The sequence below is a fragment of the Amaranthus tricolor genome, chromosome 3, assembly GCF_026212465.1.
Source record: "Amaranthus tricolor cultivar Red isolate AtriRed21 chromosome 3, ASM2621246v1, whole genome shotgun sequence".
In the NCBI taxonomy this organism is placed as follows: Eukaryota; Viridiplantae; Streptophyta; class Magnoliopsida; order Caryophyllales; family Amaranthaceae; genus Amaranthus; species Amaranthus tricolor.
In genome coordinates, this window is record NC_080049.1 from 9167563 (window position 1) to 9185823 (window position 18261).

Genomic DNA, 18261 nt, shown 5'->3' on the forward strand with positions numbered 1-18261 from the left:
TCGTTCGCAAGGACAAAACCTTTGTACGACAAAATGGAGGGTCGGGATCCTGACTGTCACTGGATGATGCAATCTGCGTTGAGCCAGGATGTGCTCAACATAATGAGGAAGGGTAAGGCCCCTTTTTTCCTCGAAGATTACACTAACATGGACTCCAACAAGGGGTATTGATGCCGCTTGGAGTACCCTGACATGAAGGCACATAACTTCATGCTATCGGAGACTAGTATTACAGACGTGTACATTCTCGTGAACATTTATCACTTCCATTGTGGGGTGAGATTCCCTCTCCACCCCTTCCTCGACACCTTGTGTTGTATGGAGTGTCCCTGAACCAGCTAGCACCCCAATCGACGAGAAAGATAGTGTATTTTATTTGGTTTTGCAAGTACATGCATTACCCCATGACCATGGTGTTGTGGAGGTCTCTCTATAAGCTCCAAACTAGGACTTGACCTCCATTCCTATCCTTCCGTCCTAACAAGGATGTGACAGCCATTCACCCTAAGCTGGATGACTATGAAGACTACTTGGATAAGAATATCTGGGTCATGGTGCCTATTACTGAGGGGCACCCCTACCGATACAACCCTCCAATCTTTTGGGTGAAGCCTTGCCTCCTATCAACTTTGACTGCAGTGCAGGTCAACCTATTCAGGAGGGAAAGGGCATCCTACCTCCATTTCTGCAAAATTGACTTTGCTTATAACATTTGAGAAATTAATATTTTAGAAAAGAGGAATTTAAAATAACTATTAGCACGAGAATTATTTTGGGTCGAGTTGAATAAATAACTGTAAGCTAAGATAACGAAATAAATAATTGGGTCTATAAGATATACTTCTTTTAATTTTATTTATTCTTTCTTTCTTTTTTTTTTTTTTCCTTTTTTTCAATTATTATTTAATTTTCAATCCCTTTTAGTATTTCTTTTATTTTTTTATTTAAATGTTTTCCTTGCCTTAAAAATCAGGTTGCCTCTTCTCATGAGTACTATTCCCCATCTTCTCAATTCTTTCCTTCCCCATTTCCCTAACTCTCTTCATCTTAAACCTAAATTCAAAAATTAGGGCGCATCTTCCTCCACCTCTTCTCTGAACCTGCGACACTACCTTCCAGTTCTATCTTGAGATGTTTCGAAACAAGCATGAACTCAACAACATCAACCAATCTTGTTCTTTGAATTTTCGAGATAAACATCATACCTCTTCCTTCTCCTTTCCCTGATTTCTTGAAGATCAAACAACAACATTGCAATTCATGAACCTTCAAGTATTTTGGGAATTTTCAAAACACAACAACAATACACCTCCTTGCTTTGCCGCTTGATTTTTTTTAATTGGAGGTACAAAGATTCTATACATATAATCTTCTTCTATATTATTTCTTGTATTTTTTTGATACATCCTATTAAAAATCTCATCAACCATGAGTTAGAAATTGATTTCAAGGTTGAATTTATAGACTTGTTGTAATTAAAGGAATGAGATTAGTGTTGATTGGTATTATACAAGTGGAAAATTGTGATTCATGGATTCTGTTGAGAAATGCGTCTTGATGGTAAAATATTGGGTATTTTGACATTCTTGGATGAACTGATAGATTCTTTTTGAGTATTATTGATTGTAGGATAGATATCTTTGTGGTTAAGTACATATATAATTTGGAGAATAATGATTGTTGATACAAATTTTAGAGATGCGATAAATGACGATGGTTATAGGCTTTGTTGAGGAAACATTGTAAATGATGAAATATTAGACAATTGGTGTTCTGATATGAATTATGTGACTCATAGGTACATTGATTGTGTGCTTGATGTCTACTTGGTGTTAATTAGGCATATAAAGGAGGTTTATGGATGTTGATGAATGATTGAAGAGTGTGATCAATTTTAGAATGTAAACAAGTGTAGTTTGCGGTTATAAAATCTTATTGATGACATATTTGAGGTTTGAGTTAGAACATGCACAATTGTTGAATGATTAGAAATGTTAGAATTGAATCTTGGTTTAAGCTGCAGTCGTAGGAGGAGATGTAATGAGTTATATGTTAGTATAGTAGTATCGAACGCTCTTAGGTGATGTTGTGATTTTGTCATGCTTCAGGAAACGATATCATCGAGGAACCCTTCTAGTAGATAGCTGTGGACTGGACCCGACTCCTTAAAGCGACGTTGTCGATGAGTAGTAGCAGTCCCTTATAAGGGTCTGACCAGACTACCTTTCTTCAAAATTGTTTTACCAAAGTTTCTTTTATATTGAAAATTAATGAGCTGAATTGTTGATTACTTAAAATTCCACAAAACATTTTGAAGAAATTCCAATTGAAGGTTATTTTAGACATTCGTGCAATCGTAACGACTGGTCATATGCCTCATTCTAAGTCCGAACAAAGAAGATATGGCCAAAACAAGAACTGACTGAAAAACTGAAAATTTCCCAATCGCGGGGCGCGATTTGGCACATTCGAACAACATCATTATCCCAACTTTGAATTCATATTCACACACAATAATTCACACACAGTAAAATAAATACAAAACTAAATCCAAATTCAACAACACATCAATCCCAATCAATAATGAAGCTCAAACTTAGAATTAAACTCAATCAAATACTTGATATCAAAATAGGTTTGCTTGAACAACTTTAGTCAAACATTGCAATCAAAATCACAACATTATGATATAACTTGATCAAAGCTTCCATTTGGACTTTATATCAAGTTATACCACAACTTTTAAATGTTTTAAAGAGGATCATTGGTTAGAGTTCTACCTTAAATAGCAACTCCAAGAAAAGCTTTAAGAAGAAAACCATATGTATGTATTTTTGTGGGTTTGAAAAATGAAAGAAGACAACTCCAAGAAAGTAACCATGGATAACTTCCTCTTCAATTTGGTTTTCTCCCAACCCAAACAAACTCGAACCTACACTTTAATCCATTTAATAAACCCAATAAAAAGCTTAGATGAGCCCAAAAATCAGATTAAAAGATTACCCAATTTCCATAGCTCTTGATCCCAAATTACAAATCTCGTAATAGTTTCAGGACACCTCGTTACTAAAACAAGCATAGCTCACTCATACGGAATCCAAATGGGGCGATTCAAGTGGCTACGCGATCGCAACTCAGAGCTCTACAAATCATATCCAGACACCAAAAGCTAAAAATTAACAAAACTGTTCGAAATTTTCAAACCAGAAATATCAATTTTTAAATGAAAAGATTAAAAGAGGTATAGAAGAAAAAATTCGTTTTCCTGCGTACAAAGGCTTCTATTTCCTTTGTTTGCTTTTCCTATAACTACTAGTCATCAAAATTTCATAAATCATAACCTAGATGACACATATCATTATATGTGTTATCAAACCCTTAACTTAATTATACATACACTCTTATGTATCAAACTCTCCACTTGTCACTTCTCAATAGATAATAATACCACTTAAGACCCGGAATCATATATTTTATCTCATATTAAAATATCCGTATGACTAAAATAAATATCGTAGGTAAAATAAAATAGTCTCATAATTTTACTTTATTTAAGCGTCACTTTAAATAAAATAAAGAAAACTTTATATACGAGTCGACATAAATAATAAGACAAATTATCTTCTCTAAAATAATATCAATCGGATTGACTTAATTCGAATCCCAATCTAACTTAATTAGTACTATAATTAAGTTGTTTTAAAATAATGGTTATTACATGGGGTCAACTTCCTCTCGTAATCTTGAGTGTCATGATTGGTTATTGTTTAATCTCCCTTGACCTAGCTTATCTTTTGTCTAAATCGACCTTTCTTGGGTGGACCTAATCTATCCCCGCTGGACTTTCCTTGATTTATATCGTTTTCATTCTTTTTTTATCATTCGTGTCATTAGTTAGTTAAAAAACCAACCTACTAAATAAACTTTCTACATCAAGTTTAGAGTCTAGCTTCTCTTGTCCTTGTGGTTCGATCCCCGCTTACCATTACACTAGTTGTAGTTGTATTAGGGTGTTTATAAATATTGTTTGATTCGGCTCTAGCAACAACGACTGCGAAAACCCGCTATCAAAATGGTGCCGTTGTTGGGGACAAGGCGTTATGTTTAGATTTTGTTCTTGATGTAGTTCATTTTTGCTTTTTTAGTTTATTATTTTATATTCTTGCTTGTCAGTTCTTACGCTTGGTTTGTAGTGTTGTTTGCATGCATTATGGCACTCGTAGAGCACAGCTACAGCTCGTTCCTTACAATCCTGAGATCCAAAGATTGAGAAGACAAGCTCTACGTCCAATTCAGTTACAACCAACCACTCCCGACCCTCTTACACAACCAATGGCCGAAGACAAACAATTGTTTGGCCAATTTGAGACTCTCGGTTCCCAAGAATTCCAAGGGGGTGTCGTGCTACCCACATCTGTAGCTCCATACCAAATACACCCACAATTCACCCGGATGGTGAAGGAGACCCCTTTTTGCGGTTTAAAGGACGAATGCCCTCTCCAACACTTGGAGGCATTCTCTGACATATGTGGTCTCATCCCTCCATGCCCCAATAGCCCGGACTATGTCCGAATGCACCTCTTTCACCTGAGTCTAATCGGCGATGCTAAGGATTGGTACAAGTGGATCAAGCCGAACTCCATCACCACATGAGCCTAATTGAAGACATCTTTCTTAAAGAGGTTCTATCCTACAGTTTGAACACAAGATTGGCACAAGAAAATCACAGTCATTTACTTAAGAGGATGATGAGAACTAAAGTGCTACTTAGGAGTCAGTTCAAGAGAATGATTAGAGTATGCCCTCACCAGGAGTACAAGGAGAACCATCTCAACACATTCTTCTATGATGGTTTCAACAATCTAGAAAAGCACTTCTAGACTCAGCGGTTGGTGGTCAACTTTCTAAGATCCTGTGCAACCAAGTCAAAGCATAGATCGAAGAAGTTGCTACGAATAGCTCTTGGGGAGGAGTAAGGGGTAGAGGACTACCTAGGGGCATGATTGACACGAGATACTTAGACACCATCGGTGCAAAGATTGAGACAATCATGGATAAGAAATTTTCTAAGCTCAAGTTGGCTCAAGGTAGTTCAAATGTGTCATCAACGAATGAAAAGTTCTTCTCTTGCAAGATTTGCGACGACATTAATCATGACACATCATATTGTGGGGGCTCAAATTCTGAACATGTGGCGGCTGTAAACTATGGGGGGGGGAGGGGTGCAATCAAGAAGGGGCTCCGGTCATGAATTATGATGGGTATGGGTACAACTTGATTGTGTAGCAATAGTGATTTATGGTGGGAAAATCCAAGGGTATGCATATCAAAGTTCCTACAACAACCAACCCTTTAGACCTCCTTTCAATTCCAACCCCAGCTAAGAAAACTTCAACCAAGTCTACAACCAAAGCAATCATGTGCCTTATAGCAACCAATCAGGTAAGAGTTTGATAAGTGTAGTATGTTACACTTATTGCGCCTTCCTTGTTGTGTATCAAGGTCTTTAGTTAGCATTTTGAGGTTAAATGTGATCATAGTTTGCTAATGTAAGTTCATGGGCTGTTATTTGACCTTTTCTGCTTTATCATTCCATTTTCGAGTGTATTCAAGCAAGTTTCAAGCCATCTCGATCATCAACCATGTTTACTAAGCTTCATTGATGAATAATCACATGTTTTGATAGATCATTGCATGCTTGAGATCAATTCCGTAGCTCGTGAAAGTTTTCATCGAAGTTGAGAGAAGTTTGAGGGTCGTTTGATTAAGTATTCAAGGTGTTTAAATGTCCCATGTATGATCTCGGGCTAGACTATGAAAGCTTCGATTGAATCTAAGCTAAATACAAGTTGCCGGGCTGTTTTAGTTTCAGTCGAAGCCAAGTTCAAAGAAATATTCTGATGGTTGATGACCCAAGTTTCGAGCGATTCACTTACATTCGGTGGAGATTAGACCAATTCGATCGAGACTTTTTTGGTTTCGGTCGAAGCTATATTGCGAGCTACATTCTGATGCATTTTGATCAAGTTTCAGTCAAAACTAATCACATTCGGTCGAGACCATGTGCATTCGGTTGAGACTGTTGCAAATTCGGTCGAAGCCTGCTGAAGGAAAGAAACTGGACCTTGCTGGACGAAGCTCGATCGAAGCTAATATGGGCTTTGGTTGAGACTAGCCAAATTCGACCGAAATTGCTCTGATACGGTCGAGACTGGGCGCTATAAGTGCTATTGGTTTCTCTTAGGGGGGAGGGATCCATTTTTATTTTATGCATCTAGATAATTTAGTTTAGCACCCTTAATCACTTGATGCTTTAGTTAATTACTCTCTTAATCTAAGCCTTTAATTTTAGTACTTTGTGTTGATGTAATTTGAAGTTTATGGTTATTGTTATTCATCAAGACTTTGGTTTCGTTATTCATCAAGTTTCCATTTTTAAGGTATTTTACTTTTCTCTAATCTTTTAATTATGTTTATTATTGTTGTTTATGTTTGTTTAATAAATTAACTGCTTTCATGGACATAATTAGTGAGTAGTTTTCTTTCTAGGGCTTGGTATGAACCCTAATATGCATATAGATTAGTTTATTGAGGAATTTGTTAGTTGTTTTTATCTAAGGATGATTGAATATGTGAGAATCCACTTAAGTTAAAGTCTTTTATGCTTTTCACAATCCAAAATATGAAAGTTGAGGTAGAATTTTGGATTAGTCTTAAGTGCAAAACAAGTTAAATCCTTTTATCGCCTTGCAAAAGTACGAAAGTTGAGAGTTGGTGGTTAATTGGTCTTGTTGATAGTTGAATTAATCAAAAGTATGAAAGTTGAGATTAAGAAAGAACGTTATTCAATCCACGATTAGTTGATTAGTATCCGGAAAAGGAATAGTTAACTCTTCACCTGAACCTAGATAACATAACCACCATTAAACTTAATTGTCTACTCCTATGTATATTAGTACACTTTTGTCTTATTGTATCAAGTCATTTCGTATCTTTGCAAACGTAGTGTAGTTCATACTCATCGTTATTTAGTTGTTTTATAGCATTTGATTAACTAAATTACTCTAGAAATAAAGCCTCGTCGTGGTTTGACCCGTAATCGTACTACAACACCCGTGCGCTTGCGGTATTAAAATAAAAACTCCTAATAGAGTTTTCCAAGGCCGAACGGGAATAGGCCAAACATGTATCTTCAAGTGCCAAGGGGCGCCAAAAACTTGTTCACACAAATTTATCTCAACATGTGAGTTACCGCAACTGCACGGTGTAGTAGCACATACTGGTCGAACACAAAGAGCAAGGGTATGCAATTTTTCTTGCAATTAGTCAGGATTAAAAGGGGTTTGATAATTATAAACTAAAACAAGGAATTAAAAGGTGATTAAATAAATGATTACAAATGGGTTGGGATTTACCTCACATCTCGATGGTTGAGCTAGTAGCATAGCCTTGGTTGGTCTCGGGTTGATTTAAGGGGAGCGGATCGCGATGGAGGTAAGTTACCCTTTCCATGATCGAGCTTAGGGAAACCTCATTAATCTTCACCTACCTCACTCATGAGCGAAGGTGATGGCCAAGGGCAAAAGACATCCGCTCTACCATTACCTTCCTACTCTCGTAAGCAAAGGGCATAGCACTTGAATCGATGGGTGGTTACAAGGTCCAACCCTCGTTGGCCCCTTGTTCCCAACCTTTTCCATGAATAGAAGGTTAGATGAATCTCGGTACCCAACCCTCGTTGGTGCCATGAAATCAATCTTGACAACCCATTAATTGATGTAAAAAGCAACCACCAATCAAGCCTTCATTCAACCCAATAATAAACAAGGATCAACTACCATTCATCCATCTCAATGGGTTAAGCTAACCCCAACCCCTAACTAACTACTCACTAATCATAATCATAATCATAACATCAATAATCATTATCAACATCAAAACCATTATTAACATATAAACTAAAGTCTTAAACACCAATGGCATGAATATGAACAAAAACAAGAACAATTAACCAAAAGCAATTTATAACAATCATAAACTAACAAAAACTAACTATTAAAATTAAAAATAATAAAAATAGAGAGGTCGAGATTTCCATAAAATATAAGAAAGATTTAAGAATAACAAAAACCCAATAAATATTCATCAACAATACTCCATGGAAATAGCTTGTCACGTTGAGATAAATGCTATCAATGGATAGAATTAAGAAATCTAACAAAAATAAACCATAAAAAAATAAAGTTTTGGATAAAGAAATTAAATTTAACACAAGAAAAATTAAAGAAAGAAAGTTAGGGTTTATAAAAATAAAAAGGGGAAATTAGAAGGAAAAAAATAAGATGCTGTTGCTTTCCTCGCTGCTGTTGTGCTGCTTTGTAGCTTTAAGCCTTTAATTCATTAAACAATAGGCTTGGGAATATCTGTTAAATCAATTGGGCGTTAAAACATATCACAAAAAAAGTGTTGTCTTAGTTTGTCAAAGGCTTTACATTCGTGCTGCAGGTCGCGTGTTCAAAATTAGTGGGTAACGTTTTTCTGCTAGCTTTAATGCTCTTGCTTTGCTTCAGTGCAAGGAACGTATGGTCGTTCCATGTGGAACGATTGATCGTTCAACTTGCTTTCTTTGAAGCTCATGTTCATCAATTTTTGTCATTTTGGAAATATCATAACTTCTTCGTTAGAACTCCAAATTCGACATTTGAACAGTCGATTCGAAGCTTACTAACCCAAATTTTACCTTTCAACAAAATGTCTACCAAAATCCGAGTGTGTTGACCTCCATTGGCACTTAAGTTGACTTTTCATGAATGATACTTCTTGCTTTGCTCGAGTTTGACTCCTTTTTTATCTCTTACCCTTATTTCTTCCTCAGTTTTAATTCATTCTTCCTCAAAATCTCCGAGGGATTAGGGAGCATCGTGCTTAACACACCTTTCCTCGAAGAAAAGAAAAAAAACCTACAAAATCAAGAACAAACACATGTTTTCCTCGAAAAGGGGTGTAAACCCAAGAAAATGGATTGAGATGTAACAAAAACCGCAAAGAAACATAACAATTATCATGCATAAAAGGGATCAAAATAGGGTTTATCAACTCCCCCTAACCAAGATGTTGATTGTCCTCAAGCAAGAAGAGCAAGAAAGCAACCAACATGAAATCTCGCAAGATCATAGCACACGCAAGCAAAATACATCCCAATGGCATAAATGATGAACACACTTGCATTGATAAGATGGCTTTGCAAAAACGAACATCAAAAACCCGACCAAAGGCTTAGAAAGCACAAAAAGACACAAATACACTCTTGGGCTCATAGCTTCATTAATTTGAAGTGACAACTTGAGGCTCCCGAGCTAGCCCCTAATTGGCCCACATAAGACACACCAAACAACCAAAACTCCCAAGCCAATCACAAAGAGGCGAGCAAACCTCACTTTAGCTATGTGCGATCCAAATAACAACCACTCTCAAATGTGTTTAGGCATCAGTCTCGCTCAACCTATGACTCAAATGTAATGCGAGCCTCTAACACAAAGATGTATCCGTGTTTCGCACCTCGGTACTTGGGGACTCAAGGGCCAAGACTTCACTAGAAGTAGGTAGATCAACCTAAAAGAGTTGAAATGGTAAAGGCTAAAGTGAGGTGAAACAGAGTAAGGATAAGGAAGGTTATAGTTACAAAGAAAAAAAGGGGTAGCATAACTGGCTAATTAACCCAAATCAAACCAAAATGACCCATGATTTCACACAACTTGGCATTTATTAACTACTAATATTTTTCAATACAAATTTTTGACATCTTTTTTTTTTCTTTTTTTCTTTTTTTTCTCTTTGTTTTTTTTTTTTTTTTTCTATCTATATATTTTTTTCTTCTATTTTCTTTCTTTTTCAAATGATATAAAAACAAACACTACACTACCAAAAGCGAGTAGTGAAACCAAAGGGCTCTTAGCTAGAGCCATACGATACCAACTAAATAGATACAACTAAACCTAAAATCGAAATATCACCATGGTATATACAAGTGGTGACCTCAAGAAAAAAAATCAAAATTCAAAGACAAGCTTAAGACTCATGCCAAGTGTGATAAACCAACCACCGACATACCATCAACCAAGCCAACTAGTATACTACAAAAGGGATATGGTGAAGGTGAAGGTGAAGGAAGGTGAAAAGTTGAAGGGATAAGAAAGAAAGTGGAAGGTCAAATGAGATATGAAAGAAAGTTGGGTATAATATTGCATTGGCTAACAAGGGGGTAAGAAAGAATGAGGATAGGTCCGATCCAAACTAGCAGCTAAATCCATACAATGCCCAGGTCCCTAAAGTCATGCCTAGTGCGCTACACATCAAACATCTCAAAAACACGTATGTATCATATGTAGAAGGCTCAATCAAACCTCACAAAAGGGTTATTTGTGTTTGCTCGACATCTATGGTGGCACCACGAGTCCAAGTGCGCTTCGCGTTCCCGAAAGAGGATCGCCTAGAATCCTACTTGTGTCAAATAAAAGAAATGGAACTGCAAGTCAAAGAGTAACACCCATGCTCTAACACTCAAACGAAACCATGGTCGGGGGTTGAAATGGCAAAATCCATGAACAAAGCCAACTAATGCTTACATAACCAATTACATAAGTATGGTCTAAGTGTGTACTTTAATAGCACGACAATCCAATACACAATCACCACACATGCGGTACTTCAACCTCTAATGAACCAATGTCCTAAAAACAAACACACACACAACAATCACTATTAGTACATGTTCACACATCGAATCCATTCTATGCCATCAAGGCACTACTATACTTCATAATATAAGATGATTAAACCAATAAAACTCAATGTTCCTTAATTCCAAACATAACCAGTAACTTTACATCCCATTTTGAAAAGTTTACAAATTTCAAACAGAAAATCCGACATTACCACTGTGTCCGGAAGGTATCAATTACCTTGGGTACCAAATTTCATAATATTTAACACTCGTTTACTATTTTTAATCAATTTTTTATTCAATCGGGAGTACAACAACGAAACGAAACACACCCGAACCATGAAGGCATAAAGCGCGCTTCCCGAGACAAAAGATGCTGTCCAAAAGACCAGTTACGTATTTATATATATATATATTTTTAATTCCTTTAATCTCATTCATCAATTCATCGGAATCCAACAACGATGCAAAAATCGTAACAAAACGTATATACGTTATCACCCAAATATCAATTAAATTAAATCAAATAATAATTATAAATAATCTCATCAAGACAGAAAATATATTTTTTTGACTCCGTTTTCATGCTTTTATTTATAAATTCATATTTCATATCTATTTATAGATGTATAATCACAACAAAATCCCTTGAAATCAAAAACATCAAAATTGCTTCTACGATGATTAACAACCATATATCTGTTAGAAATAATAATGAGGAACCTTTGTATATGGCAATGGACTCCTTGCTTTGAATGAACCATGAAATGAAAAACACCGCAGAGAAGATTATTTGCGACGATGGCGTCACTAAAAATCTTGATATAGATTGAAGGCGACTACAAGCTTTCCTTTTGTGATATTTCCCCCACAAAGGTACTTGGTTTATGAGACCGGAAATTCACAATAAGATACAATCAATCACATCAACCGGTTAGTACGAACCGATTGAACTAAATGATAATGTGTTTATGTAGAGATTAAAACCAGAAAACAATAAAAGAGTTTATAACTCTCTTTTATGTTTCAAGAGATTGAGAGAAAGATGGAACATAAACTATATTCCAAGATGTCATCAAAAAGTGTAAATGATTTCAAGCACCAACTCTTATTTATAGAGTAAAGTAGCAATGATTCATCCAAATCCATTTGCTAATTATATCAAGTAAAACATTAGTTCATAACAACACAAAACTCCATGAAATGAAGTTTTGATCTACGAACAGATGCACTATTCTAAGATTGCACGAATGAGCACATATGGTGCTCGAACGAGCATATGCCCAGACCATCAAACAAAAGCTCAGAAATTAAACTGAAAATGCTTCACTGAAGTGCTCGAACGAGCGCTATCATGGTCGAGCAAGCTCTAAATCACTCTCATTGTTACGTTTTTGCTTAGTTATATGCTTTAAGCCTTTGGATATTGTCCTACATGCTCTAAATACTCAACAATATCATGAACACACATATAACTTTATTTTCTAAATCTTCACATCACACATTTTTTTTATTAAATCCAATCATATAAAGCGTATTTGTAAATTAATATTATATATATAAAAGATTTCAAACATCATATCAAACCATGAACCAAAATTCACATATCAACTAAAACATATTTCATCGGTATTATTTTTGTCTATGTCAATCAAATAAAAAAAAGTAAGAACATAATCCTTTAAACAAATTGAAATTTTGTCAAAGGTTTATGAATTACAAAAACTTACCAATCAAAGATCAAAAGGCTAGGATTATGAACACTTGCACACCAAAATCAACCCTTGAACTTTTTTTTTTTCTCTTTTTCTCCCTTTTTCTCTCATTTGGTTGAATGAGATGGAATTGTGAAGGAAATTTTCTGAATTTTTAGCCTCCAACAAACCATTCATATGCAAGGTTAAATGCCCCATAATTTCTAAACTTTAATTCCTAAGTTAATTGCCCATAATAAAATGCATTTAGGGAGGAGTTACATGAACTCCTCTACTATGCCCTTACAACCGGCCAACCCTTGGTATATCCACCCATTTTATTTTTTTTCATTTTAATTTAATCAATGGTTTGATTTAATTGTACGAGCAAAAACGTTACGCGACGAAACGCACCCATAACAAAAGTTTAAAAAATGACGAATTAAAATACACGTACTTTTATATTTTTAATTATGTACTTTTATATTTTTAATCGACTAAATATATATTAAATAATTATTTATTTAAATGGTATATAATAGGATGTTACAAATGGAACGCTCAAAATGGTCATAAACAAGATGTGAACTACTACGCGAGGCTTGGAGTTTAGAGCTATGTGTTAGTAAAGACTTCACCGAGATGTTATCCGTGAAATGATATTAGGGAGAAGATCTATGACGAAATTCATTGCGATTCATCGGGGCAAACCGTAAGGGCGATTTGTCGAGATCTGAAAGACGGCTATGACGATTGTGACAAAGCCTGTATCAGATAGAGTCATTCACCGCGAGATATGATTGACAGGATAAGGATGTTGTACTATGACTTTTATCAGAAAGGTTTTATTCCGTCAAAAAAGGAATATGAGATCAGTCACTGTGTTCGTAAAAGGACTTAGGATTATAATCTGGAAATCCAGACGTCTAGCAGTGACGATGATAACGATGATGGTGAAAACAACACCAATGATTTTATACAATTACACTTACATAATTAAAATATAACTGCTCAAATTTCTTGAGAAAAATTAAAGCGTAATTTTTAGGATAGTAAAGCGGGATATTTAAGAAATGAAAATTACTCTCAAATATGCTCAAAATTCATGCGGTATAATATTCATCTGCAAACCGACTCAGATATTCCTGGGATTAAGAACTTAAAGCATGAGATTCTTTCTCAATTAAATTACTCTTTCATCTGCAAACCGCTAGATATACATCTGCAAACTCTGTTCTTCATGCCTTCTTCTTCTCCTTCTTCATCTTCTTCTTCTTCATTCAAAGGCTGCGTTCAAATTGATCTGCAAACAATTCACGTTGCATTTTAATCTGGAAACCAGCAGGTTATTCTCTTAATTCATCATCTGCAATTCATGATTTGTAAATTACAATTTGCTCTGATTTTAGTTCCTAATCAATTGCTGGATTACGGGAACAGTTTGTACAAATCTACATGTCCGTTACAACTCTGATTTTATTGTAAAAATCAGATTATTTTTACAAAATTAGATTATTTGTAAAAGAACAGTTTGTAGTTTTGTACAGAAGAACGGGAACAAGATTTTATAGTTCGTAACAGCTCTGATTTTATTTCATCTGATTTTATTTCGTCATCTGTAAATAAAGTATTCTATCTGATTTTATTTCGTCATTTTTAAATAAAGCGAATTACCTCCACTTCTCGATCAATACAATTTGCATAATTCATCATCCACAATTACTCATGTACGATCATCTGTAAAACGATCTGATTTTATTGTTCCTGAGGCATAATTGGGCTACTCTACTTCAACAAACTCCCAAAATCAGGTACAATTCGTCAATTGCTTAATCATGTCAATTCTGCCATTGGATTTTTGTTCTTGAGATTGATTTTGATTTTAATTTTAGTTGTGTCGGAGACTAGGAAAACTAGTATGCATTTAAGCTTTTATGTAGTTGATGTCCTTGTTATTAATTGGGATGTTGGTGCCTTGATGATTTACTATTCGCTTAAAATATCATACAACAACATTATTAGCTATGATTTATTAAAACTATAAATTGTTATTCTCGAAAAATTTATTTATTTTTATTATTATTTAGCTTGTTAATATTATTTGACTTGGGATTTGAAAATGGTATAATAAAGCTTGTCTAAGATTTTTATTTTCTTCAATTGTTGTTTGAGATTGATTGTAGGGTATAATTGCGCTTGACTTTGAGTTCATGTTATTTCATTGTTGATAATTGGGACTATTTGTCAGGTAAATTGTCAATTATCATGTTCAAGGTTTAGGTAATGATATTTTTATTGTCCTCTGCTCAACAGAACATATGAGCTTGAATAGAAGGGTTCATAGTTTTTTAGGCTTAGATTAGACGATGTATTTGACTGTGTTTAGAGATTATTGAATGAACTATGAATTCATGAAAGCTCATAATATAAGACGAGTTCTTAGATGTTATGTTGCAAAATGGAGATAGAACACTGAAATAAAAGGAAGCTTACCTACATATTGTCATGAACACATCAAGGTGGTTGACATTAATTCCAATAATATAGCCATCAACACATACACCATCTTAGTTTCTATATGGGGGAAAGCGAGCGCCAACTATAGCAGGTTGAAAACCTTTACGCTCTTCATTTTTGGTTGCTCTTTCCTTTGTTTTATTTGCCTTATTATAGGGTAAAATTTAATTATCTCCTTGTTTTTTTTTTGGTAAATGTACTGCATGACTCATATGTGTAATGGAATTTGTTTGCATAATATTAACTATATATAGTTCCTTTAATTATTAGGATGCCTCAACATATAGATAAGAGTTGGATAGATAAACCAAGAAACACTAAAGCTTATATTAAAGGCTTTGCAAAGAAAGGGTTACAAAATGAAAAGATTATATGCCCATGTAATACGTGTCAAGTAAATAGAAAGTAACTCCTTCCATTAGAAGATGTTGAAAGACACATTTTGTTTAGAGGCTTATATAAGGAATACAAGGAGTGGATTTTTCATGGACCTTTGAGTGTCGCAGAAAATGTTAGCAATCAAATAGGGATTCCTTTTGAAGTTTTTAATGATTCATAAGTCAAAACTCAAGATGATATATCGGGGTTACTTCGAGATGCTTTAGGGGTAAATTGTAACATCTCGTAAAAACTCGGTTCGATAAAAGAAATATATTTAAATAAAATTAGAAATCGAGTTAATCAAGGATGTTATATTGGAATAGTAAACTAAAATGTATATTAAAATTTACCGTCTAGCAGCGGAAATTAAAGTAAAATAGTATGAAGCCTTAATTAACCGTAAATGAAATACAACTCGAGAGCATTGATGCCTCTAAACCAAAAAATGTTTAAGGAATCAAAAAGAAAGGTTAAAGGTTGAAGCTCCCATACTTAAGCAAATTTTTATTCTTCACAATGGAATCTCACTCCCCGACCTGCAACTTAACTAACTGCTAGTTGTTAACCCCAAGAGGAACAACATCATCGCAGGATCGTTAATATCAAAGATACACGTCAGCAAAATACCATACAGATTAAAGCATACATCAAAGAAATAACATTTCTTATATGCTTGATCCATCATAGTTATCTTAGTTACTTTTTGATTAATGTCAAATTCATCGTTTCTAAATAATTTACTTATAAATAAGTTAGTTAGTCATACTATTGTAACTACCCAGCCATACGGCCGGAACAAACCTGCCATACTGCGAAAACAACCCAAACTCCAAGTGTGAGAACAATACGTTAGGGGGAGCTAAACCTTAAGTAAGTCTCTACCATAGACAACACGTCATAATTCGGTGCATATGGTTAAGTATGCAAACCTCTGCGGTGGCTGATAATGCCCGCATATACCGCGAGTAAAACAATTCACTAATTGACGTCATACTACGTCCACTTATGAAGTTAGTGACGACACACTACCTCTACTTATAAAATTATTGAAATCTTACTTAAGAGAACATACTATCATCTTTATATACTACATCCATTTCCACAATAAAACAATCAACGTGATATAGTATTTTACTACGTGTACATACCTTTAAAGACAAGCAATTCTAAACGTACTTATCAACTTCAAGTCACAAATCAAGATCCTAAATGATTTAATTGTATATACTTGGATAAGCACACATTCATGCTATCTTATATCACAAACCACTACATACACATCATCTCAAGTCATCCTATATCAATCACAAAGTCATCTTATACACTTCATATAATCACATTATTAAATTATAGTTCGGATTTGAGAATCTGTCCAAAACAGTATGTTAGGATTGTCAAATTGAAATTTCGACTTCACCATTGCGTTTAGAAGGTATCAAAACCCCCGTGTACCAAATTTCATAATAATTAAAGTACCCTAAATATTTTTAACATATTTTAAGGCCAAAAAGTGTCCAAAAGGTCACTTTTTCCGCTAATTTAGACTACTTATGGGATTGTTGCAAAACTCCCTCAAATTTCTTGATATACCACACTAAGACTTGCTGCCCATAATCCTTTATAATTAAACTATCAATCCAAAACAATTTCATTCATTAAAAAACACACTTACGTTAATTACTACACCATTATGCCAATTGTTTTTTTCTCAATTCACAAAACTTTCAATCTACATAAATTTTTTCATAATCAAATCTGAAATTTCTATGTGCATAATCTTACTACCACAACACATAATTAATAAGAATCTCATCATGATTTACATACACAATATTCATAAAACAAAAACAAAATGTCACAATTTACATCAAAATTCCATGGATTAAACCTATTCATAATAATCTATACTACAATCAAGAACAATACAAACAAAATATAAAACATCACATATAATTCATATTTTCAAATTTCTTGAGTATATAAATTAGTCATGATAAGATACAAAAATATGCTTAACTATATATATATATATATAAAAAAAACATAAATTAAAGATGAACCCTTACTTGAATGTGGTAAAAGATGAAAAAAAATTCAATAGTGGAATGTTGGAGGTGATGGTTGAAATTGGGGGAAGAGAAAGGGTGGGTTTGCTTGATTTTTTATGTGAATTATGGTAAAAAAATAAGTTAAGGAAAGATTTTAAAAAAATCCCATTAACATTCGAATTACCAATTAGATGTTATAAAAATTTGAATGCATAAACCCCTCACCTTCACCTCCCCTTGCCATGACCCCCTCTACAACTCCCCTTACTTTATTTTATTTTTTTTTTATTTTTTTTATTAGTTTAAGGTTTTGGGCTAAAGGTTTGGGTTGAAATTACACAAGTCAGCCATTTTTCATGCAAAAGGTGTAACCTTATAATATAACTATTGTAATTTTTAAAATATTTCAAATGACATTAGTAAGTAAAATATTTATCCGAAAAATTTCGGGGTGTTACATAAATATTCCTGGTGTTCCTGACTTGGTTAGCGAACATGACGATGATAGTAGAGCCAATGAAACAATTGAGGAGTCTAATATTCTTGATTTCGGTGAAGACCTTTCTCAAGAGCCCAATGTCGACTCTTCCTTTGAAGAAGTTAAATATAATGGGCTACGAGAATCTTCAACATAACCTCTTTATGAAGGTTGCACTTCCTTTTTAAAGTTATCATTCCTATTGCATCTTTTTCATCTTAACTGCATGTTTAAGTGGCCCGATAAATTCTTCTCAATGTTGATCGATCTTTTACTTGATGCATTTCCTCAAATAAAAAATTTTCGTTCTTCGTATTACCAAGCAAAGAAGATGATCATGGATTTGGGTTTAGGGTATGAAAAGATCCATATTTGTCCCAACAATTGTAGATTATATTGGGGTGAGATGGTGGAGAAAGA

The 18261-nt window shown here is 34.4% G+C and overlaps 1 long non-coding RNA gene across 2 annotated transcripts; it reads right to left on the reverse strand.

The window, feature by feature from the left end:
- Positions 1 to 13480: 13480 nt before the first annotated feature.
- LOC130809472 (uncharacterized) lies at positions 13481 to 14361 on the reverse strand. Of its 2 annotated transcripts, none has more exons than XR_009040818.1 (2): positions 14092 to 14361; positions 13481 to 13720 (listed from the first exon to the last, which is right to left on the reverse strand). It is a non-coding gene; the product is annotated as an uncharacterized LOC130809472 (long non-coding RNA). The 2 variants fall into 2 exon arrangements; XR_009040819.1 differs by having other exon boundaries at positions 13481 to 13783.
- Positions 14362 to 18261: the final 3900 nt, after the last annotated feature.